This window comes from Pelophylax lessonae (genome assembly GCF_965119305.1).
Source record: "Pelophylax lessonae genome assembly, chromosome: 6".
Classification (NCBI taxonomy): Eukaryota; Metazoa; Chordata; class Amphibia; order Anura; family Ranidae; genus Pelophylax; species Pelophylax lessonae.
The window spans coordinates 271,903,893-271,929,334 of record NC_138773.1 but is presented as its reverse complement, the minus strand read 5'-3'; the positions used below and the strand labels follow the sequence as shown (position 1 = coordinate 271,929,334).

General features: G+C 42.7%; 2 protein-coding genes across 2 annotated transcripts in view; one reads left to right on the top strand and one right to left on the bottom strand.

Moving 5' to 3' along the window:
* CCDC148 (coiled-coil domain containing 148) overlaps positions 1-628 on the bottom strand; it is a 396,666-nt gene extending 396,038 nt beyond the window's left edge. The window contains 1 exon segment of the mRNA XM_082260329.1: positions 505-628. The gene's annotated coding sequence lies outside the window, so the exon portion shown is untranslated.
* Positions 629-747: 119 nt separating this feature from the next.
* Positions 748-25,442, top strand: part of PKP4 (plakophilin 4) — a 585,731-nt gene continuing 561,036 nt past the window's right edge. Inside the window, exon 1 of the mRNA XM_082260328.1 lies at positions 748-929. The gene's annotated coding sequence lies outside the window, so the exon portion shown is untranslated. The remainder of the gene's footprint in view (positions 930-25,442) is intronic.

Genomic DNA, 25,442 nt, shown 5'->3' with positions numbered 1-25,442 from the left:
TCTTTTATTAATTTATACACCGGTCCTCATACTGGTGACTTAAGTCTGACTTAAGTCGAGTCATGTGACTCGAGTCCCCCACCTCTGCGCATTAGGGAGATTCAGCCTCTATCAGTCCTGTTTACCATTATTATTGACAGTCAAAGAAAACACCACATTTTGGGTTGTCCCCAGAACAGGAATAGTGGGGAAATCTTCCAATGGGGACACTAGTTCTGGTGACAACCAGGGACTTCCTCTCACTTCCTGTTGCTGCTGTGGGACAGGAAGTGAAGGGAAATCCCCCAATGGGACACAGATGACTGCCAGGAAAGCAGCATTTTTAGAATAGTGATGTCAGCAGTGACTGTATATTCTCTTTGGAGTATAAAGTTATTATAATACCGGTGCAAAAGTGATAAGGAGATCTGCACTGGGGTCATCCTGGTTCTTAAAGGATCTTCTCCTCCAGAGTCACCTATACCTGCTATATATCAGCATTCTCACACCCCCATCACTACTTACATGGACTAGGCGATCACACTGGGTCTTGCCGGGTAGTGACGATTAATATCATCAGTCGCGATATGGTCGTGATCAATGTGCTCTGTATACACATAAGGCCACGCCTCCTCCTAATCAACAGCATCGGTAACTCGGGCAACGGAGGGCCCGCTTCCCATTGGCTCATTTGGATCCAGTGGGTTTTCCAATGGGATTCCTGGGCGGGCCGGCTTCCCCCAATGGCAGGTCGGGCAAAGAGCGGCTGCGCCGTGACGTCACGAGGCTGGGAGCCCGGCGGTGCTGGCTCGGTGTGTTCGGCAGAGGGTAGTCAGCTCCCGCGCCATGGACACGGGGTAAGAGCCCGTCCCGGGGGGAGAGGGCCGCCGCTGGCTGTGGATACACATGACGCTGTGGAGACCGGAGGACTGGGAGAGCTGAGCCGGCAGGTAAGAGCGCCGGACTGTCACTGAGAGGAGTTCGGGAGGGAGAGAGAGAGAGAGACAGAGGTGTGCTGGACGGCGAGGACCGACAATCCTTCACATACTCCGCACTATACTGAGGACCGCCGCCAACCCTGTATACCTCACCTTATATATCCCTCACCCTATATACCCCTCACACTATATATACCCCTCAACTCACCCTGTATACCTCACCCTATATACCCCTCACACTATATATCCCTCATCTCACTCTGTATACCTCACCCTATATACCCCTCACACTATATATACCCCTCAACTCACCCTGTATACCTCACCCTATATATACCCCTCACCCTATATATCCCTCATCTCACCCTGTATACCTCACCTTATATATCCCTCACACTATATATACCCCTCAACTCACCCTGTATACCTCACCCTATATACACCGGCTCACCCTATATATACCCCTCACCCTATATATCCCTCAACTCACCCTGTATACCTCACCCTATATATCCCTCACCTCACACTATATACTCCTCACCCTGTATACCTCACCCCACCGAGTGTATGAGGAGAGCCGCCAACCCTGTATACCTCACCCTATATATCCCTCACCTCACCCTATATACCCCTCACCCTGTATACCTCACTCTATATATCCCTCACCTCACCATATATATATATATATATATATATATATATATATATATATATATATATATATATATATCCCTCACCCTGTATATCCCTCACCCCACCGAGTGTATGAGGAGAGCCGCCAACCCTATATACCTCACCCTGTATACCTCACTATATATATATATATATATATATATATATATATATATATATATATATATATATACCCCTCGCCTTATCTCTCACCTCACCCTATATACCTCACCTCACTCTATATATACCCCTCGCCTTATCTCTCACCTCACCCTATATATACCTCACCCTGTATACCTCACTATATATATATATATATATATATATATATATATATATATATATATATACCCCTCGCCTTATCTCTCACCTCACCCTATATACCTCACCTCACTCTATATATACCCCTCGCCTTATCTCTCACCTCACCCTATATATACCTCACCCTGTATACCTCACCCTGTATACCTCACCCTGTATACCTCACCCCACCGAGTGTATGAGGAGAGCCGCCAACCCTGTATACCTCACCTCACTCTATATATACCCCTCGCCTTATCTCTCACCTCACCCTGTATACCTCACCCCACCGAGTGTATGAGGAGTGCTGCCAACCCTGTATACCTCACCCTACATATACCCCTCACCCTATATATACCCCTCACCCCTCATATACCCCTCACCCTATATATATATATATATATATATATATATATATATATATATATCCCTCACCTCACCCTGTATACCTCACCCCACCGAGTGTATGAGGAGAGCCGCCAACCCTGTATACCTCACCCTACCCTATATATACCCCTCACCCTATCTCTCACCTCACCCTATATATCCCTTACCCTGTATACCTCACCCCACCAAGTGTATGAGGAGAGCTGCCAACACTGTATACCTCACCCTATATATCCCTCGCCTCACCCCATATATTCCTCACTCCACCAAGTGTATGAGAGCCGCCAACCCTGTATACCTCACCCTATATATCCCTCACCTCACCCTATATATTTCTCACCCCGTACACCTCACCCCACCAAGTGTATAAGGACCGCCGCCAGCCCTGTACACCTCACCTTATCCTATATACCCCTCACCCCATTACACCAAGGGTATGAGGAAGACTGACAACCCTCTGCATAGACCGCACTGTACTCAGGACATGGGAGAGAGCCGCCACTATACAAATACCTCTGTACACTGTGCCGGAAGGAGAACCCCCTTACCATAACCCCGTCTCAGTACACTGTGCTAGGAGACATCCTCACCCTACATACAGATCTGTACACTGTGCTAGATGGAGACCCCCTCACCCTACACACGCATCACCTCAATACACTGCTAGAAGGACACCACCTCGCCATAATACCACTTTTGTGCACTGTGTTGGAAGACCCTCCCCCTATACACACACACCTCCATATACTGTGCTGGAAGGAGCCCTCCCTGCCCCCTTCAGCTGCACTAAAGGAGACCCATTATTCTATACACACACGCCTCACCGCAGTACACTGCTAGGACACCCCCTCACCATAATCCCATCTCCGAAAACTGTGCTAGATGGAGACCCCCTCACCCTACACTCACACCTCACCTCAATACACTGTGTTGAAAGCAGACCCCGCTCACTCTACATACACATCTGGACCCTGTACTAGAAAGAGATCCCTTCGCCCTATGCTGCACACCTCAATACACTGTGCTAGGAAGAGATCCCCTCGCTACACACACACACACACACACACACACACACCTCGGTACACTGTTTAAAAAAAAGGACCCCCAATACTACATGCACACCCTTAAAACACTGTGCTGGAAGGAGAACCCCCCCCCCCAACCCTACACACTCACACCTCACTATTCTGTGCTGGAAGGAGACCCCCTCGCCTTACATACTCCTCAGATTATGTAGGATCCCTCAACCGACACGCTTCAGTAAACTGTGCTGGAAGGTGACACACACACGCACACACCTTTTTACTGTGCTGGGCCCTGAGTTTATAATAGACCTGTCACCATACACACAGTTTAGTATGCTGTGCTTGAAGGGGTCTCCCTTCACCCTAATCCCACCTCAGTACACTGTGCTAGGAGACCCCTCACCCTAATCCCACCTCTGTACACTGTGCTAGGAGACCTCTCACCCTAATCCCACCTCTGTACACTGTGCTAGGAGACCTCTCACCCTAATCCCACCTCAGTACACTGTGCTAGGAGACCCCTCACCCTAATCCCACCTCTGTACACTGTGCTAGGAGACCCCTCACCCTAATCCCACCTCTGTACACTGTGCTAGGAGACCCCTCACCCTAATACCACCTCTGTACACTGTGCTAGGAGACCTCTCACCCTAATCCCACCTCAGTACACTGTGCTAGGAGACCCCTCACCCTAATCCCACCTCTGTACACTGTGCTAGGAGACCCCTCACCCTAATCCCACCTCTGTATACTGTGCTAGAAGAAGATCCCTCACTCTAAACGCACCTCTGCATATTGTGCTTGAAGGTGACCCCTCTCGCCCTACACCCATTTTGTACACTGTGCTGGGTCCTGGGTGTTTGAAGTTGATTTGCTGCCCAACACACTCCAGTACACTGATCTATACAACTCTGTGCTGAGAGTATGCAGTGTAGTAGGAGGGGGGGGGGGGGGGGGGAGGGGTCACTCTAAATTCACCTCTCTATACTCCATATATCATGCAGGATGCTGGCTGTATAAGGGAGCCCCCCCCCCCCGCTGCACATGACACGTACATCAGCATGGTGTATCACACAGCACTGTGCTGGGCACACCCTAGTGTACACCCCAGTTCATGACACTGTCCCTTCTGCACAGTGTGGTGAAGTACAGTACACTGACTCTATGGTACTTTACTGTGCTGGGCACCGATGGTATGAAAGACCCCGACCCACACAAAGCAAAGTATAGTACAATACACGGCACTGTACTACAATGAGATGTCCCAATACTCTGTGTTACAGCTGCACTAAGGAGCCCCCACTTACACTACTCCACACTGTGCTGTCCCTGCCTTTGTGATGTGCTGGAAATGTATGAATGTTTACACAGCACTGTACACGTTCCTACAGATGTACAAACCCCTCCCCCATCATCATTACACATTAGACACTACATCACACTATTCTACACTGTGCCGTTGCTTCCTCTAGCAGACTTGTCACAACTTGTCATCTTACAGCTTTGGAATAAAATGTCAGCAGAGGCGGGAGTAATATGCAGTGAGTTGTAGTTCCTCCCCAGTTGGTCAGGTAGATGTTGCCCATTGCTGCATTGTACACATGACTGACTGACGGAGGCAGCACCTTAGTAGTTCATTGTGCTTGTATCTTCCTGGGGCACAGTCCTTGTACCCGTTAAAGTAATCACTCAACCGGATTGTATATTTACTATGTCCCTGTGTCAGCATGACTGTATGATGTTGCCTACCTGCTTCTTGTAAATGCTACTACCTGACAAACCCCATGTGCTTACCTTCTTTACCGTCCTCTGTCATAATCTGTGTGCAGGGACACCAAAATAAAGCTCAGCCTTCACCTGAAGTTATATCAGTTATCAGTGTGGTTCTCTTTACAATCACTTGTTACTGTTTTTCCAAAAGAAGATGCCAAAGGTGGTTCCCATACTACAACATACTGAGCCATGGGGCCACAATATGGCCGAGTGCCTTACTGGGTACCATACACATCTGTTTTTCACCAGACTAGTTTGAAAGGAGATGAAAGCTATACCTGCTGGATAGTGCATCACCCTGCAGAATTATAAAGGGTGCATATATACTTGGTGGTGGTGTATCTAGTGGGCATGTGTATCTGCAGTAGGTGTTACCTGTGCATTTATTTGTGGATTAGCATGTTCACATCCTCGTATTTCCAGGGCAAGTACCAGCCTGACCCACCATCTACCCTGCAGCAACTTTGAGGACAGACATACTTATAGGATCTACTTTTCAGACACGCATGTTGGCAGACGTACTCGATGTGTTTGTATGGCATGCATGGTGCTAGACTAGAGGATACTTGCTGGGGTATGCACTAGCAGTCTTGTGTTACTTGTACATTGCACTGAATCCCAGGATGGATGTATCCGTTATGCAACCATAGTTGAAGTGTATTTGTATACTGTACATACATGCCCTGAAACAATATATATTTTTTTACATATTTCTGTTTCAAACACTTGGGGAATACTTTCTTTTTTTTATCAGTTTAAATATAATACACTTGTAAAGACGAAATGCATAAAAGTGATACACTTGTAAAGACAGAACACATAAAAATGATACACTTGTAAAGACAGAACATACAAATGATACACTTGATTTGTAGCTTTTTGTTTAACCTTTTTACTTTTGGGTGTATCATGTTTTTAAAAAAAAAAAAAAAAAAAAAACAAGTAGCTTCAATGTAGCAGATATAGTTCCACTCCTACAGAAGGAAAGATGTGTGTTGTTTGAACTCCTTGTTTTGACCACTGTGCTTGATGGCTGTTTGGGCCTGGTGGAATGCCAGATCGGCTGAGAATGGGTTACTCATCTTACATTCACAGTATATTAAGTTTTAGTAGTAGCTCTTTCTGCAGCAAAGCTAGCCTTTGCCAAGCCTCATCCCAAAGCTTGCAGCTACTGAGCTATCCAGTCCTTACGATGAAGGTCACAACTGAATACTGCACAATATGTTTGCCATGATGATTTCTTAGGCTGCATGTCCCAATGAGATCTGACAGCTCTCTGCTGCTTGTGATTAAGTTTGATTGTTCTGCATTGACCCCATGCCCTTCATTTGCTCCTCCGTTCCTCCCTTGAATTAGAGGGGCTTGTGTAGGATTCAGTGATGGTTGAACACTGAGCCCTATACAAGTGCAGCAGTGTGATTTATTTTTAATTGTTTTTGCCTTGTAGATAGGAAGGGTGCTGTTCTCAGCTGATGACTAGGCAGGTGTGTGTTTCTATATTGAAGAAAGGAATGCTAAGAATTTATTGCAAGATGCAGTTGTTGCAACAGATTGCTCAGAGCAGACCTTCACATCATGCTGTGCTTTTTTTATATTGAGCTTACATGTAATGCAGGATTACAGTAGAAGGGTAACCTCAGCTAACATGGAGCATCTTGTGTGTTTTCTTCTTCCCCCCCCCCCCCCCCTCCCTGTTTCCACTTCTAGTCTATTGTTGATCTTTGCAGTCTATTACCCCCCCCCCCCCCCCGAAATTTCTCTTATCTTTGTTGAAGGTCACATCCTCCTCCTGGTTTTGAAAGGGTTAATGAAGAGTGTTGTGCATTTTTTTTTACTTGCTTGTCACTCCTATGTTAAATCACCGTCTGCTTCATCATTTACTGAGCAGATATGTGCCAGCCCTTCACATTGATAATATTTCATAGTTCATTTTGCATCATTGTGAATACCGCACGTCAGCTGTTCCTTCTGCAGCCTGAGTTCTACTGTGGAAGCACCTGTAGATACTGCTGATGTGCTGGAGGCTTCTGAGATTGTAGGAAGCATGCTGTGATGGGTATTGTGAGGTTCTGGTATGTGCTGTAGTCATTTTGCTGTCGTCTTAAATGCAACTCTGGCTTGTGTTGCTAGTTGGTTATATGTGGGATGTTTTTGTGCAGTTCTGCTGTGAATTAACAATTGCAAATGATAACTAAAGCATCCAAGGTACAAAATTACTGCCTGCAAGCAATTGAAATAGATTTAAAAAAAATATCAATACATGTAGTATTTTACTGGTGGCAGGTGTCTTTACATATGCTAGATTAGGTAACTCCTATGAATAGAAAAATGGTACGTTGGAAGAAATAGGTATGGCAGTATTAATACGCCTACAGGCATTTATATATTGCTGAAAATTTAGGCAGTGCTTTACTGTATATTCACATCAGTCCCTGTCCTCGAGCTTACAATCTAAGGTCCCTATCTCATATACATAGTCTCGCACATATGGCAGTACAGTAATTTTGACCTTTAAAGTGGTTGTAATCCTCAAATATAAAAATATGAACAAAGCACGTCCTTCCATAGTGTGTATTTGTCTCAATTAAGAGCACAAAGTGTCATTTATGTCTGCTGCTTCTTCATTCCTCTGTTATTAACATGAATCATTGCTGACAAATTTTCCTAACACCAAGAGAAAGTGTGATGGGGTGTTACCTCCAGCTTATTGACAGCCTCAATTCTGTTCCTGTGTGCTGCGAGGAGGGGGTGGGGGGCTGTGTCTCTTTCCACCAATCAAGCTTCAAAAAGCCTGGACTTTAAACTGATGTAAAGAGAAGACTGCAGATAAACGGGTACAACTTATGTAGGAGGATTTGTTTATTCTCTGTGTATCAGCTAAGGCCAGTTAATTCACTGGGTATGTGTAAGGGTTTACAAACACTTTAAGTGACCAGTGAACGTGTGGAGAAATAAAGCGCAGAAAAAAAACCCAATCTGCAAATAATCACACACGAATATCATTCTAGTTTTAATGATATTAAAGCTAAAGGCCATTTAACTTGAAGGATTTAATCAGGTCCACCCTGTAAACTGACAATCCATTCACCCCTATGGACTGCTTATACCCCCTGTCACCGATCCCATTTGGTCCACTTAAAAAAAACAAAAAACAAATTCATAATGCTCTTCATTCCGGGAAGCGATAGTACAGCTTTTAGGTGGCTGAAAGTGCAGACTAAGCCAGCACCAACAGAAAATGGTGGGGGAGAGAGGGGAAGATTCAAAGAAAAGCAGCCACCAGCACACAGGACACTTGTCATTAATGAAAGTATCTTTCCTCATGCTGATTTAAAAAAAAAAATGGCATGCAGGAAATTTCTAGAATCTAGTTTAAAAATAACTTAATGTACTTATTCTAGCAGTACAGAGGAGCTCCAGGCTCCCCCCAAATAGTTAAGTTAGCAGCTACAAATACTGTATCTGCAGACTTTTAATATAAGTGCCTGTCCAGGAATCCAGCAATGTCCTCCTCGTCCAAGCCAAATCTTTAAACTGCTTTAGGTGCAGGTGCTGGCATCTCAAGTAAGGTAAACGGGCAGTGAAGCCTTGCAGCTTCACAGCCAGTTTCCCACTGCACATGCATGAGCCACGCTGTGCTGTTTGGTCTCGTCACCTTGGACCTGTGATCTGTCACAGAAGTCTGTGGGGGGGGGGGGGGGAGAATCTTACCAGAAGTTGGGAGCGGATACCTGTAAAAATCTGGTACCCCCCCCCCCAAAAAAAAAGTGCCAAATGTGACAGTGGAGGGGGGAGAATGCAAACAAGTGGATCTTCCCCTTTTTGGGTAAGCTTCCAAACCAACTGCACAGAGGATGCAAGTATAAAATGTATGTTATTTAAAAAAAAAAAAATAAAGTTACACTCACTTTAACTGCCTAGTCTATCACGACCTGGGCAGCTGGGAAGACTGTTAAGAAATGACTGCTTTTTCTAGGGCAGTGACTTGCAAGGTAATAAAGGTGTGATCAGATCTCTTGAGGACTGAAAGAGCAAAAAAAAAAAAGTAATAAGGAGCATCTTTTCTATCTGATTAGAGTTTAGCTTTAGGTATTCTGTAGTTTCAATTTTGGGTTACATATGCCCCAAGAAGTTGTTTCTTGTTGATGCCCCTTTTCTTTCTCACACTTGCAAACTCTTCCTGAAGTCAGTATCATAACATATCAGTGTTGTTGCTTGCTTCACAACATGTTATCTGTGAGGCTTTGGGGGATGCCAAGACATAGTCCAAGAGCACTGGGACATGCAAAGGGCAGTGATGCATACAGGAGGACCTCAAGGGAGCAAGCAGAGATTCACAGCCTTGGATTGATGGTGATTGTATCAGAAGATGTGTGCAGTACCAAAAAAACATTCTCCCTAGTCGGCTGGCTCACAACCTCATTCCTGACTTTTTAGCATGCATTTATGTTTAATTTTATAGAAACATTGCAAGAGAAACTGATATTTAAACTGTATTTAAAGATCTAGAAAAGATAATTTGTTGCATTGTAAATTTTTAGCTATTTTCAAATTGAGTATAGTCCCTTTAAAAGTCCTGCTTTTGCTGCGTTACCCACTGGGGCTTATTCACACAATAGAATACAAATATTGCATATGTGTTGGGCTTAAAAGAATCCTTTGGCTAATGTCAAAATCTTTTACATACATTTTATTCTAGATTGTGCAGCTTTTCTCGACAGACTTTTTCTGCTAGTTGTGCTACGGTTGGGTGCTGTGCTACGGTTGGGTGCAGATGGAAATTTCACCTGGTGGAAGATTTCAGTGATACTCCAGTCACTTTGGAACATTAATTATTGTTCACTCATGCCTAAATGCTACCCAGTTATTGCTGGAGGCACTCTGTTCCCTTGCACTGTAGTTTAATAAGAGGAAGGTCAAATGATGGTTTTGCCAAGTTTATGGAATAAATTTACCTTTGTGTTTTTGATAAACTTGAAGTGGAACTTTAGTCAGAAAATTAAGTCCTGCTGGATCACTTCATGCTGGCCACTTTTGCAGGTATAGCTATGTAAAACATTACAAATAGGTGCCCATACTGTTTAAAATCCAATAATACATTGTCTCGCTCTGCTGTGCACATGCTCCATTGCTCTCTATTTTTTGGCACTGTGCCGAAACTTTAGAGGCTGATCTGCCTGCAGCCTAAAGATTTACTGCTGCTCGGGCTTTGGACTTAAGTGAAATGGCAGCCTTAGAAGAAACGGGAACAATGCTGGAGGCAGTTACATTAAACACACATTTTGGTGGCATAATTATTCATGTGGAATGTACACTGCATCCGGAAAGTTTTTTTTACAGTGCTTTACTTTTTCCACTTTTTGTTATGGATTCATTATTTTTCTCAATTCTACAAACATACCCCATAATAACGTGAAAAGTGTGTTTGAAATCTTTGCCGATTTAATAAAAATAAAAAAACAAAAAATTCCATGTACATAAGTATTCACAGCCTTTGCCATGACACTCAAAATTTAGCTCAGGTGCATCCTGCTTCCTCTAATAATGCCTGAGATGTTTCTACTGGAGTCCACCTGTGGTAAATTCAGTTGGTTGGATATGATTTGGAAAGACACACCCTTCTATATATATATATATATATATATATATATATATATATATATATATATATATATATATATATATATATATATATATATATATGTCCCACAGTTAACAGTGCATGTCAGAGCACAAACCAAGCCATGAAGTCCAAGGAATTGTCTGTAAACCTCCGTGACAGGATTGTTCCTATTGAGGCACAGATCTGGGGAAGGTACAGAGACATTTCTGCAGTATTGAAGGTCCCAAATGAGCACAGTGGCCACCATCATCTGTAAATGGAAGAAGGTTGGAACCGCCAGGACTCTTCTTAGAGCAGGCCACCCGGCCAAATGGAGCGATAGGGGGAGAAGGACCTTAGGGAAGTGTCCAATAACCTGATGTTTACTCTTGACAAAGCTCCAGCATTTCTCTGTAGAGAGAGGAGAACCTTCCAGAAAAACCATCAACTCCTTAGCACTCCACCAATCAGGTCTATATAATAGAGTGGCCAGATGGAAGCCACTCCTCAGTAAAAGGCACGTGACAGCCCGCCTGGAGTTTGGCAAAAGGCACCTGAAGGATTCTGACCATTAGAAACCAAATTCTCTGGTGAGATGAAACAAAGATTGAACTCTGTGGCCTGAATGGCAAGCATCAGGTCTGGTCTGGAAACCAGGCACACCTCATCACCTGGCCAATACCATCCCTACAGTGAAGCATGGTGGTGGCAGCATCAAGTTGGGGGGGGGGGTTTCAGTGGCAGGAACTGGAGGACTAGTCAGGATCAAGGGAAGATGAATGTAGCAATGTACAAAGACATCCTTGATGAAAACCTGCTCTGTACCTCAGACTGGGGCAAAGGTTCATCTTCCAACAGGACACCAACCCTAAGCACACAGCCAAGATAACAAAGGAGAGGCTACGGGCAACTCTGTGAATGTCCTTGAGTAGCCCAGACTTGAAACAGATTGAAGGTCTCTGGAGAGATTTGAAAATGGCTGTTTGACGCCCCCCATCCAACCTGATGGAGCTTGAGGGGTCCTGTAAAGAAGAATGGGCGAACCTGCCCGAAAATAGGTGTGCCAAGCTTGTTCCATCATACTCAAAAAGACTTGAGGCTGTAATTGATGCCAAAGGTGCTTCAACAAAGTATTGAGCAAAGGCTGTGAATATCTATGTACAGGGGAGATTGAAAAAGAGTGGTCCAGAATGGAGCCAACACAATACACAATCTAATTTTATTAAAAGAGAAGTAAATAGTTTTGAGTTAATGTAGGAAAATTCAAATCCATTTTGGGGAAGAAATGGGACAGAGGGAGTAAGGCAACCCGCTGGGGCTATGGTGTATGCAATCTGCGTTTCACGGCATCTGATGAAGAGTATTTGACCTATAGAGTCCATTGGAAGAGAAACTTATCTACAGTGTCTTGGTCATCCGCAATATATTATATTTGTTCTTGTTTTATTTTTTATTTTTTTGTTGTAAAGTCGTGCTACTGTGCCTTAAAGTATTCACACCCCTTGAAATTTACCACATTTAGTCATCATGTTACAACCAAAAACGTAAATGTATTGGGATTTTATGTAGTAGACCAACACAAAATGGCACAGAATTGTGAAGTGGAATAGTTTTCCAAATTTTTTACAAATCAAATCTGTGAAAAGTGTGGCGTGCATTTGTATTCAGCCCTCCTGAGTCAATACTTTGTAGAACCACCTTTCGCTGCAATTACAGCTGCAAGTCTTTTTCCAGCAGTCTCTACCAGCTTTGCACATCAAGAGTGACATTTCTGCCCATTCTTTGCAAAATAGCTCAAGCTCTGTCCGATTGGATGGAAAGCATCTGTGAACAGTGATTTTGAAGTCTCGCCACAGACTCTTAATTGGATTTAGCTCTGGACTTTGACCGGGCCATTCTAACACGCATGCTTTGATCTAAACCATTCTATTGTAGCTCTGGCTGTTTGTTTAGGGTCGTATACTGTATATCAATACTATATACAGATAAAATACTAACTTTGTTAGTACAAGTGATGAGTGTTTGAACTGGAAGAATCCTTGATGATCCCAAAGGACAGCAAGAAAAATGAAAATTTTGGTTACCTTTTTAAACTTGCTTGGTTTCTTGGAATCTATGAAACAAGCTGAAGTGTTTAAAATGCACATTCTTTTCTTTGACAAAACATCCCTCGTACAGCCACATTTAGATATGGATTATATCAGGAACTGACTGATCCTGTGAAATTGCTGGGTGTGTCAACTACCATTCAAATCATTGACCAAGGAGTGCACAATCCTTGAAAGATTTTTTTTTTTTTTTTTTTTATCTTTTTACAAAGTGACTAAGAGAATGCATAGAGATTCTAAAAGGGAGAGGGTACAGTTAAGTGAATGTTCACCTGCTAAACATGCTAACTTCCATTGTCTTGTATTCACAGCCACATGACCCCGTGACTTAACAAAACAAATCCACAACAAAGGTTTTTAGTAAGATAAAAAACATTGAGTACTTTTAGATTTTAAAGGCTAGAGTGAAATGTATTTTAGATAAAAACAGTGAGCACTGGCCTAGTGCATTATCCGACAACCATTTTATTGAAGATAAAAATGTAACTACACAAACATAGGTAGCACACGCATTTATCCGGCCACTAAATGTGCGAAAACTTCTAGCTCAATGAGGACCACATCATGGTCCCTGTTTGCTGACAGGTTTCGAAGGTATGTCTTTCATCAGAGTATTTGTCTGAGAGCTATTCCATTGGGCAGTTGTGTGCCATTTTCATTTGTCAGAAGTCTACCGCAATGATTTGTGATGTGGCGCAATAAATTGCACAAAACTTCATATCACTGAATTATATTACAGTAACTGATAATGGCTGGCTGTTGCAATCATCCAGCATTTATCCATGACTGATCACAGCATTGTATCATGCACTTTAATGCACTATTTTATCCGATTTTTTTCTGATTGGACAAGCACGAAAATTTTTCTTGTACAATACTAGATCGTACAATTTTCGTTTAATCAGTACAGTTGTTCAAAAATATAATACAAATACATTTAATCACATTTTTATTTAATTTTTTATTCTGTCATATGAGAATTTTCGTAGCTTTAGTAAACCCTTCATTTCCGATAGTCTGCATTTCTTTGCATGCTAGCCGCATATCTGTTGTCCACTTTTCGGATCATGTGTACGGGCCATTATGGTTCTGTGGTTCTAAGATGCTCCAGACATGATACAGATAAACTTGCATCATGTGTGCAATTGGTGTTGGGGAGCTAACGTAGTGCATACAATGTAGTAAATTTAGAGAATCTGAAACCTATTTCCTTTTATTAAGATAGTGAAAGTGGTGGAGGTAGTGATTGTAATGGTTATTTTTTGTTTGAAACCCACAGAGGCACCATTGTGCATTTTTAAAAATTGGTTCCCCTATTATGCAAATATTTCCATTTGTGAAGTTTCAATTAACGTTGGAGCCTCCCACACCTTGATATTGGTGCTAAGCTTTATGGCCAATAAACAGCGGTGTAATGGGAAGGACATGAGCTCAATCATGGAACTGGTTGTGTTTGTAAAGAGGAACTGAACTCTGAAAGCTGCATGTAGAAAAGACAGGCAGAGGGCAAAAGACCAGTCACCATTATTGCCAGTGGTCTCCATGCAGCTTGTTTTCCCTATTTCTGACTTGCCATGCCTTGTCCTGCATTGTGTCCCAGGGTTGCCATCTCAGTAGAGCAAAAAGTTTTGCTTCCTAATGTCAGCAGCAACCCTATTGACAGTACAAAAAAGCAACAGATGTCTAAGAGCCGGCTCACATAGGCGCGACCCGACTTTGCCGGGCGACCTGTGAAGTCGCGGTGCGCAGCTCGCACCTCAACCTCGGAGCAGCATGCACGGACTTCATATCATTGAAGTCAATGCAGGTCGCTCCAGGTCGCCCCAAAGTAGTACAGGACCCTTTTTTCTAAGTCGGAGTGACTTGTGTCGCTCCTATTAGAACGGGTCCTGTGCTAATCTATGGCAGGCGACTTGTCAGGCGACCAGGTCGCTTGACAAGTCGCCCCAGTGTGAACCGGCTCTTACTGTTTACTTTGGTCAACATTAGCAATTGATATCACAGAGCTTTATTCATGTGAAAATTGTGACTATTTTTATGGCTGGCCATAGGTTATGCTCTCTGTCAAGGTCAGGTGTGAATTTAAAGGGAAACCAGTAGTGGAGTTGGAAAGCAACACATCGAAGTACTGGTATGCTGCAGTATATGGCAATTTTGTTCTTGGGTCTAAATACAGCGTGTAACTGCCTTTTCAGCTGTCTGCATCTGTGTCCCTCCATTTAGTTGCAGCTTTTGTATCCTAAATCATCTTCCAGGTCAGTTACTTGAGATATATTCTGTCAAATATGTACAGTATATACATATACCTACAAATCTGTCATTATCCTTTTTTTTTTTTTTCTGAACTGTGATGTGGGATTACTGGTAAACTTATGAGTTGATCAGAATGTTCCCAACACGCACAATCAGTACTGTAGAAAGCCTCTCTAGTGCTGGCTCTGGCCTGAAAATTTAGTACATTTGTTCCTATTTATGAAAACTTGCTAGGTTTTGGTGTGCGAGTTTTTCGGCGCCACAAATTTTTGGCACGTTTGTTGTTCGCCAGCACTACCTTCACACTAACCAGTGTTCTGCATTTACCATCCCTGAATGTTTATTTCTAAAAAGCAATAGTCAGGCCCCTTTCACACATACTTGACCGTTCATCTGTTTTTCACCCATCTGTTGACGGATGAAAAACAGACATCAGTGCATTCCTATGGAAAAACTGATGTAAATGGATAATTCATTTACATCCGCTTCCGTTAAAAAAAAAAAAAAAAAAAAAAAAAAACACACACGGATGTTAACAGATGAAAGCCCTATTTTTCAGATGACAAACGGGGTGACTGAACTGATGAAAAGAACAGTCTGTATGTGTGAAAGGGGCCTTACTCTCCAACCTAAACTGTGATATCAACCTTTGACCTGAGCATAGCACCACCTACATCTCAGGTGAAATTTATGCTATGGCCCCTTTCACACATGCTCTTGGTTTGTCCGTTTTTCTTCCATCTGTTGACGGATGAAAAATGGACATCAATGCATCTCTATGGAAAAACGGATGTAAATGGGTGATCATCCATTTATGAGTTTACATCCGCATCCGTCATCCATTTTTTTTTTTCAAACTGATCAAATCTCTATTTTTCTTCTGTTAAAAAATGAATCAGATGAAAAACGGATGTAAACTGACAAATAGTCAGATTTTCATCCATTTTTGCATTGGTAATGAATGTAAAAAAAAAACTATGAATACTTCATCCATTTTGACGTGACTGAACTGATGAAACTAATGGTCCGTATGTGTGAAAGGGGCCTAATATAGTGATAAAAGCTATCAGTGGTTATAGCAGCATTAAAACAATTGTAGCAAAAGTGTCAAGAAAACAAATTTGGCATCTACTTTAAATGCACAATAGAATGCAAAAACCTGCGCTGAATTTTCCATGCCAAGGTCAAATGATCTATGAATGTTAAACGCTTGCTTACTGGGCACTTATACCCGCTTCCTGACGAGGCCAATTTTCAGATTTTAGCGCTGTCACTCTTTTTGCAGTTGCGCGGTCATGCAACACTGTGCTCAAATGACATTTTTATCATTTTCTTTCACATAAATAGAGCTTTCTTTTGGTGGTTTTTATTCACCACTGAGTTTTTTGCTAAACAAAAAAGACTGAAAATGTTAGAAAAAAAAAAAAAAAAAAAAGTTTTCTATATTTTTCAACCTGGTAATTTTTCTTCTCTGATGAAGTGGCACTGATGGACACTGATAAGTGGCACGGAGAAGTAGCACTGGTGGGCACTGATTAGCAGTACTGATGGATTGCACTGGAGGCCACTTTTAAGCAGCAATGGAGGGCACGAAGGGGACCGAAGAAGGTTAACGGCTTTCTTTTTTTCAGTTTCAGCGTGAAGGGAAAAAAAAGCTGGTAACCAGCTACTGTTCCATGATCAGCTCTCATTGGCTGACAGCTGGTCACATGGTAAAGGGTCCGCTGTGATTGGCCCTTTACCCTGCTCTGTGATCAGCAGAGTCCGAAGGTCCGAAGGCATTTTAAGCCCGCGCTGTAGCAGTCTTTCGGCTCCAAGTGGTTAAAGCTGTCTTTGCACCTCAGGATCCATGCACACTGGCTTAGAAAAACTGCTTCTACAGGTGTTGTCTCCTTCTAGATTGGGTTTTTGAGAAGAGTTGTCTGGCAGAAAAATGCTAAACTCTGTACAAGACCCCGTGAAAAACAACCCCACACCATAATCCCCCCCCCCCTCTTCCATCAAATGTGTTGGACCAGTGCACAAAGTAAGGTCCATAAAGACGTGTGAGCGAGTTTGGGGTGGAGGAACTTGACTGGCCTGCACAGAGTCCTGCCCTCAACCCGATAGAACACCTTTTGGATGAATTAGAGCAGAGCCAGGCCTTCTCATCCAACATACCTGCCTGACCTCACAAATGCTCTTCTGAAAGAATGGTCAAACATTCCCATAGACTCTCCTAAACCTTGTGGACAGCATTCCCAGTAGATTTGAAGCTGTTATAGCTGAAAAGGGTGGGCCAACGCAAGTTCATGAGCATGTAAAGGCAGGCGTCCCAATACTTTTGGTAATGTATTTAGTAGAAGTATCTGACTGATAAAGTGCAGACTGGATTGTTGCGGTTGGCTCTTGTTTTTTGTAAACTTAAATGGGATTGTACAATTGCAATGTGTGCGGCTAGCTTTTTATGAATACCTAAATGTTTAGAAGATATTACGGTAGCTGACACTAGCCCTTAGTTTGTCTGCTTCATCTTTAAAATCTTTTGTCTTAATTGGGGAGGTCCATAGTTTGCAGTATTCCTGCTTTAAAGTAGTTGTAAAGTCAGAAGGTTTTTTATCCTAATGCATTAAGATAAAAAAAACCTTCTGTGTGTAACAGCCTCTACAGCTAATACTTACCTGAGGTCCAATGATGTCCATGAGTGCCTTGTCGTCCAAGACTCTCCCTTCTGATTGGCTGTGACAACAGCACCATCGGCTGCTAATTAGGAGAAAGGGGGTGGGGCTGAACGTCCGCTCTGTGTCTGAATGGACACAGAGCTGCAGCTCATCTCTGTTACCCCCATAGCAAGCTGCTTGCTGTGGGGGCATTCGACTGAAGGGAGTGGCTAGGAGCAGCAAAGAGGGACCCGAGAAGAGATCGGGGCTGCTTTGTGCAAAACCACTTCACAGGGACAGTACGTTTTACCATTGTTTCTTTGTTTAAAAAAAAAAACAAAAAAACTTTACAATCCCTTTTTAGGTGGCTCTGTTGTCTTGCAGGATCCTATAGAGCCATCTCTGTGTACTCTCAGCTGGGACTACTAGGTTTTGGGAGGTGGGACAGCCGTTTGAGGAGGGAAAAGTTTGTTCACGCCAGATACAGCTCAGAAACACATGCAAAAACTCAATTTTTGTTTTTTTTTTAAAGAGCGAATACTGGTACTAGTGCTCAAGTACTCGCTGATACCAATTACTGATGCAGTACAATTTGAGCCCATACAAAATGAATGACCTCAAATTGCACTGCAAAGAGTTGCATGTGATTTGAACAGGAATGTGGTGCAATTCCTGTCAGAATCACATGCAGTTTCCTGCACCGCTCCTGTGTGAGCTCAGGCTGAAGTCACTATGACAAGCCTGGGGTTTACACAGGAGCAGTGCGGGAAACTGCATGTGATTCGGTCAGGAATCGCACCACATTCCTGTTTTAATCACATGCGTGTATTTGCAGTGCAGTTTGAGCCCAAATAGTTTTGCAAAGCTATTGGTTTTAGGTACCGAAGTATTTGCACGAGTGCTTAGTATCGGTGCCACCCTACTGTCAACCAAAATGTAGTAGAAGGTTGCCTGATTGAGTGATTAAAAATTGAAGATGGTTTTAGTAGTCCTTTACATTACATAGTTTGGTAAATTTTAAGGTTAAAGGCAATTTTTTTTTTTTTTTTTTTGGATGAGTGATTAGAACAACACCTGTCAGGTTTTTATTGATGTCTGTGTCCCGGTTATGGGGATTCACCCTCTCTATTCGTCCTATTTACCAATCTCAAATGTGAAAGTAAAATAAAATCCCAAATTTTTGCTGTCCCATTGGTGACACTAGTTTTGGTGACCTGAGGGCCCGAAGTAATTCCATTAATTTGCAGGCATTTCCCTTCACTTACTGTTTTGCCTATGGTATAGGAAGTGAAGGTTAATCTCCCCAATGGGATACAGATGGCCAAAAAGTGTGTATGGGGGTGGATATTGCCCGCCCTTACTCTATACAAAAGAGGAAAAAAAAAGTTTTGACTATAGTTCTACTTTAACCACTTTACGTCTGCCTGCAGTAATATTACTGCGGCAGAGTGGCTCGTTATCGTCTGACGACGTAGTACTACGTCGTCAGACACTCCCCTTTCTCAGCGGCGCGCTCCCGCTGTATTCAGTCACAGCGGGAGTCGGGCCAGGGGAGGAGCAGCGGCGATCGCCGCCGCTCTTCCCCGATCGTCGGGGATCTAGTGTGGAGATCCGCCTGCTTGTGTAAACACAAGCGGGCGGATCTCCTAAGTGACAGGCAGGGTTCAGCATAGCTGAACCCTGGATCTGTCCTTGTGTCACTCAGTCACCTCCCCCCACACACGTCGGTAAGCACCAGGCATACATTAACCCCTCCCTCTCCAATAAAATTAACCCCTTCCCTGCCAGTGTCATTTTTACAGTAACAGTGCATATATATAGCACTGATTACTGCCGTAATGTCACTGGTACCCACAAAAGTGCCAAAAATGTCAGTCAAGGGTCCGATCTGTCCGCCGCAATGTCGCAGTCCCGCAAAAAAAACGCAGATCGCCGCCATTACGTGTTAAAAAAAACACCAAAAATGACAGAAATCTTTCCCTTTGTTAGTAAACGCAATAACTTTTGCGCAAACCAATCAAAATACGCTTATTGTGAATTTTTTTTACCAAACATAGGTAGCAGAAAACAAATTGGCCAAAAATTTAAAAATTTGATTTTTACATTTTTGGGGGAATTTCATATAAAAAAATGTGAAAAATGTTGTTTTTTCAAAATTTACGCTCTTTTTTTGTTTATAGCGCAAAAAGTAAAAATCGCACAGGTGATCAAATACCACCAAAAGAAAGCTCTGTTTGTGGGAAAAAAAGGACGTAAATTTCGTTTTGGTACGGCGTCGCACGACCGCGCAATTGTCAAAGTCGCACAGCGCCGAATCGCAAAAAGTGGCCTGGACGTAAGACGGCAAAATCCTCCGGTGGTTAAGGATATCGTATATCAGACTTAATCTTGTAATTAAAAGGACAAAAAGATGGAGCAGAGGGATGGTCTCGTTTTATCTGCTGTCCATTTACTAGCTAGGGGCAGGAATGTGACCAGGCTGTATGTAGTGAGGCCACAAATCTAACTCCTCTGGCTGGGCTGTATTAACATCAGGATCGGATAGATAGAAATACAAATTCTGTCAGGTTACAGGTCTGTATTTCAGCTGTGTATTTAGTGTCTTGCCTGGAGTTCAGATTTATGCTTGGCATGTGTTTAAACTTGCTGACAATTCTTTGGAAGTTTCAGAGAGCATGGAATAGTTTCCGTTCTCTCCATAAAGTACTGCATTCAAAGTTACTATCCTGATACTATGCGGGGTATGCTGCGTTTCCACTCCCATTCATTTATTTCATGAGGTCACATTGTGGTTGTCTGGTGTTGGCAGCATGCATGAAAAATTACTGTTTGTACTTGCATGTGATAAAATAGAATTCTAGACTATAATCTGTTTGTAGGGTTTTTGTGGATGCCAGCCTTTAAATTGCAGGTTTTAGGGGGGTCATTTCTATTTACTTGCCTGAGAGGAAGAAAATATAGGTAGTTTCTGCCCTCCCTACTGTTCCAAAACGCACTTCAAAATTTTTTTTGTAACCATTTTGTATGCCAATGATTAAGCAAAAATGTGTTTTGTCAAATCTGCTTTTGTTGCAGGTGATGTCGAAGTGCTCTTGGGTTTATTTTTTCCCCCTATGGGGAGAGCGAGCAGGTTGAGGGAAACGCATTTTTTCATTTTATTTTAATTTTTTTTTTAGTGTAACTTTTGGTGTGATAAATATTTTAAAGATCACTGATGTTTTTGAAACGTTTCTGCTGTTTTGGGAGCTAATCCTCATGCTATAGGCATCACATGCCAAGGGGTCCTGCGTGGCTCTGAAATGTTGCACTTGGTCTTTTTGTGATGTGATCTTTCTGCAATAAAAGTTTGGGATGACACCCGATGATCCATGATGTGCATTGATCCGTGACGAGTCCAGTTTCCAGTTGTTTGCTGCAGCATCCACTGCTGACGAGCCCATATCCAGGAAGGTATGCAATGGGAATATTGACATTATGTTACAGAAGAGCACCCAGGTCTGACCAGCAAGGGTGCACTCACTGGGACCCGTTCAACTGAACCATGTCTAAGTTTGATTGTAAAAGTGCAGGTGTGAGTGGACACATACACAACTACCTGTTATCCTAAATGGGGGGGTTTCACATCAAATTATTTTGTTTTTCTGATTTAGATCAACTTCGTTCTGTGTTCATTGACCTCCCAATTTAGAAAGTAAAGCTGGCCATACACTGATGAACTGGCATAAGGCCCCTTTCACACGGGCTTTCCGGTCAGGTCCGCCTGTCGTTTTTTTCAGGTGGACCTGATCGGATGCTCCATGCGTCCCACTGAAGCAGCGGATGTCAGCGGTGACATCTCTGCTGTCACCTGTTGCTATCCGATCCTGTCCGTGAAATCCAGACGGATGGAAACCCTATTTTCCATCTGTTTGGAGGATCGGATGAAAACTGACAGGCGGTCCGTTCTCATCCGATCTCCCCATAGAGGACAGCGGGGATCTAACATGTCTGTCTCTGCATTAGAGCTGCACGATTAATCGTATGAAAATCACGATCTCGATTCACCCCCCCTGACGATCTAAACCTGACATATTCTCGATTCTTTGCATAGCTGAGGGAGCAGAGAAAACAGCTGTGGAAAACTCCCAGTAACTATAAACAAAATGATTACATTGTATCTTTCCTCCTGCAAACGCCTATCAGCATAAGTCTCCCAGTAACTATAAACAAAAGTGATTACATTGTATCTTTTCCTTCCCTCTGCCAGGGAGAAAGGAAGTTTAACCTCTTAAAGACTGGACCTTTTTCTGACATTTGTTGCTTGCAAGTTAAAATCATTTTTTTTGCTAGAAAAGTACTTAGAACCCCCAAACATTTTATATATTTTTTTAGCAGAGACCCTACAGAAAAAAATGGCGATTGTTGTAATATTTTATGTCACACTGTATTTGCGCAGCAGTCTTTCAAACGCAATTAATAAACTTTAATGAATAAAAAAAAAACATAACAGTAAAGTTATCCCAATTTTTTTTGTTACACAGAGAATCATGAGAGAATCGTGATCTTTATTCCAAGCTAAAAAATCGTGATTCTCATTTTGGCCAGAATCGTGCAGCTCTACTCTGCATACAGAGCAGAGACGTACCTGTCATCTGTCTGCTCAGCGGGGATCGGCAGATCGATCCCCACTGAGCAAAACTGAGTCCGAAGGGTCCTTTCACATGGGCTTTCCACCCTAACACTCATGGGTGGCCCTGTAAGCCCTCTCCTGCCCAACAGCCGTTAATTGAAAAATCAGATACCTGGTGGAAAATTTTTGACTGAACAAGGACTGTATCCAATGATACAGCTGCGATGTGGTTGTGTAGCATTGCTGGATCAATCTGTTAAATGCACAGCTTAAAGCAGTATTAAACCCAAAAGCAAAATTGTAATATATTGCAGTTTACCAATCATTCGATGTGGTGGCTTTTTTTTATTTATTTTTTATTTTAACCTGGTGATTTGAGCAGTAATACACATTTTAGAGTGCCTCCACCCTGGATGAAGGAGTTAACAGACCTATACCTTTGGACAGCAGCACTGTCCGTTAGGGGGAAGTGTTAGATATACCAGTAGATTTTGGTCCACTAACAAATTGAAGCCAAACTTCAGCTCACACTGCAGGTATACAGGCAGTTACAGCAAACAGTTTTGTTCCTTTTGGAATAAAAGATTAAATAAAAGGTGATCATTGAAGCACCCCTGTTAGTGGCAAATGGTTTGTCTCATTTGTAGAGAAGCATGTTCTTTTGATTAAAGTACAGCCAAATCTGGTTTGGCTGTACTTGTCCTGTGGGTCACAGGAGTGCAGTTTGTTCTGCACTCCTGTGCCCTGCTCTGAGAACTGAGCGATCAGCAGTGTTGGATCTCTCGGTGCTCAGTCTTGGAACCGGGGGGGGACAGATGCTGCTTCCACCTAGGTAAGTATGAATCTGCAAAAACAAACCCATACTTCTCTTTTAACAACTTATTGGCTGCATCTCCAGGTGAATATAAAGGAAAGACATGCAGCCATCACATCTAAGAATTGGTAAGCTGCAATATAAGTTTGCTTTTGAGTTTAATACCAGTTATAGGTAAAATAGTTCTTAGATTATTTCCAAAGCTCAACAGCTTTTTCATTTATTTCTTTTTTCAAGTTTTAGTTCAGATTGGAGTTCTTTAAATATTTTGGAGTCTGTTTCTAGTTGGTATGAGGTTTACAATTTGAACAATGAAGAAATCTATTTTTATTTCATTTGTTGTTGCCGCCATCAAATGAATCCCATTTTCCTGAGCCAAGTGAGATGATGTTGGCAATAAATGCAAACGGAATCTCTTGTATGGAAAAGCACGATACTCGCTTGTATGAGTGATGACATCCATTGATGGGAGCAGATGACTTGTTTCTAAACTCTTTTAGTCCTGGATAGAATGTAAATACTAGAACACATCTCTTTTCTTGTAAGCGACAGAGATGCTTCTTAGTTGGTATGTGTGCTTGATAGGTGATTGAAAACATAATTTTTAAGCAGCCCTGTCACTGGTTGGAAATGGGGCAAGCTGCTGTCTGTATGTACAGTCGTCCAAGCAGTGATTGTGTCATTTTAGATGCAGTCACTGTTTGGGTATTCAGACAGCCATTGGTGTTGCAGTTGTCTGTCTAAATACAAAAGCCAGCAGCAGGAGATTCCTTCATCCATGCTGTTTAACATGGATCGGAAATTGATTGAAATAAAATAATCTATTTGTGCATGGCCATAATTTGCCTGAATGGCCTGAGATTGCACTGTAACTGAAGGGTTTTAGAGCCCATTGCAGATTTTTGCTGATACCCATGTTGACACTTTATAGTTAATCAGCAGGGCAACTCCTTGGCACAGCACCGGGAAGACAGCAGTGATTGCTGTAGTTGTTCCAACTCATAGGGCTCATTCACATGTGAGGTTGGGGGAGTGGTAAAACACTTGGGTGAGCCATGCTTTTACCGCTCTAGCTGCAGAGACATTGGCCTGGGATGTACATATGCTGGGATGCTTTGTTCCCTGACTGCAGCAGAAATTATACCCACTACTGCCCCCCAGATGCGATTCATTCAAGTGAATGGGGACATGCTGCAATTCTCCTGCAACTGCCTGATACATATAGTTACAGTCAGTAGTGCACTATTTAGGGGGTTAAAACAGATGATATGGAGGCAACGCCTCATAGCACCTGTCAAACTCCGTAATGGCAGTCCTTGTTGCCATTGTGAATGAGCCCTTAGTGATTTTTTGCTTCCACTGGGATCCCGCAGGTATGGCATATGTGACTATGCAAAAAAATCAATACTTGTAGTTCAGCTTTAAGTCCCCACCTCTCAGACTTCAAAACAGGCAAACTTTTTTTTTTTTTTTTTTTTGCCTAAAGTGATAAACTGACGTGTAGGAGCAGTTGGGCGTTTTTTTTTTTTTCAGCAGCCCCTGAACTATCCTCTATTTTATGTTATCTGTAATGTCATTTATAATCATTTAGAGGCAGTTGAGTTTAGTGGCTTTTTTTTTTTTTTTTTTAAAGCAAAAAAATGCGTCCATCGGAAGTTTATTGGCATTTGAAATGTCAAATGCTCAGAACAGCGTGCAAACGCGTCTAAACGTGGTATCTTGCATTTATAAGCGTTTTGTTTCTAGGTGTTTTCAATGTGGATACATTTCTGACCATTTTACAATGTAAAAAATGCTGCTAAGGGTCCATTCACACTAGCGCGACTTGTCAGGCGACTTGGCGAGTCAGGCGACAATGGCGACCGACCGACCGCGACTTGTCAGGCGACTTGGTCGCCTGACAAATCGCGGTCGGTCGCTCGCCATTGAATAGTACAGCTTCTAGCTCCGACTTAGAAAAAGGGTCCTGTACTACTTTGGGGCGACCTGGAGGCCGCTTGCATTGACTTCAATTATATGAAGTCTGTGCAAGTCGCACCGAGGTCCACCACGACTTCACAGGTCGCCCCACAAAATCCTGTCGCGGCAGCGTGAATGTGCTGTAAATCGGCATAAATGCTGCAAAATGGACATTTTAAACCAGGGGTCTTCAAACTAGGGCCCTCCAGTTGTTCAGGAACTACAATTCCCATCATGCCTAGTCATGTCTGTGAATGTCAGTTTTACAATGCCTCATGGGACGTGTAGTTCTGCAACAGCTGGAGGGCCATAGTTTGAGGATCCCTGTTTTAAACAGTCGGTTACTAGCTGTCAAGTTCCAACATTCAGGAGAGGTTTTCAAGC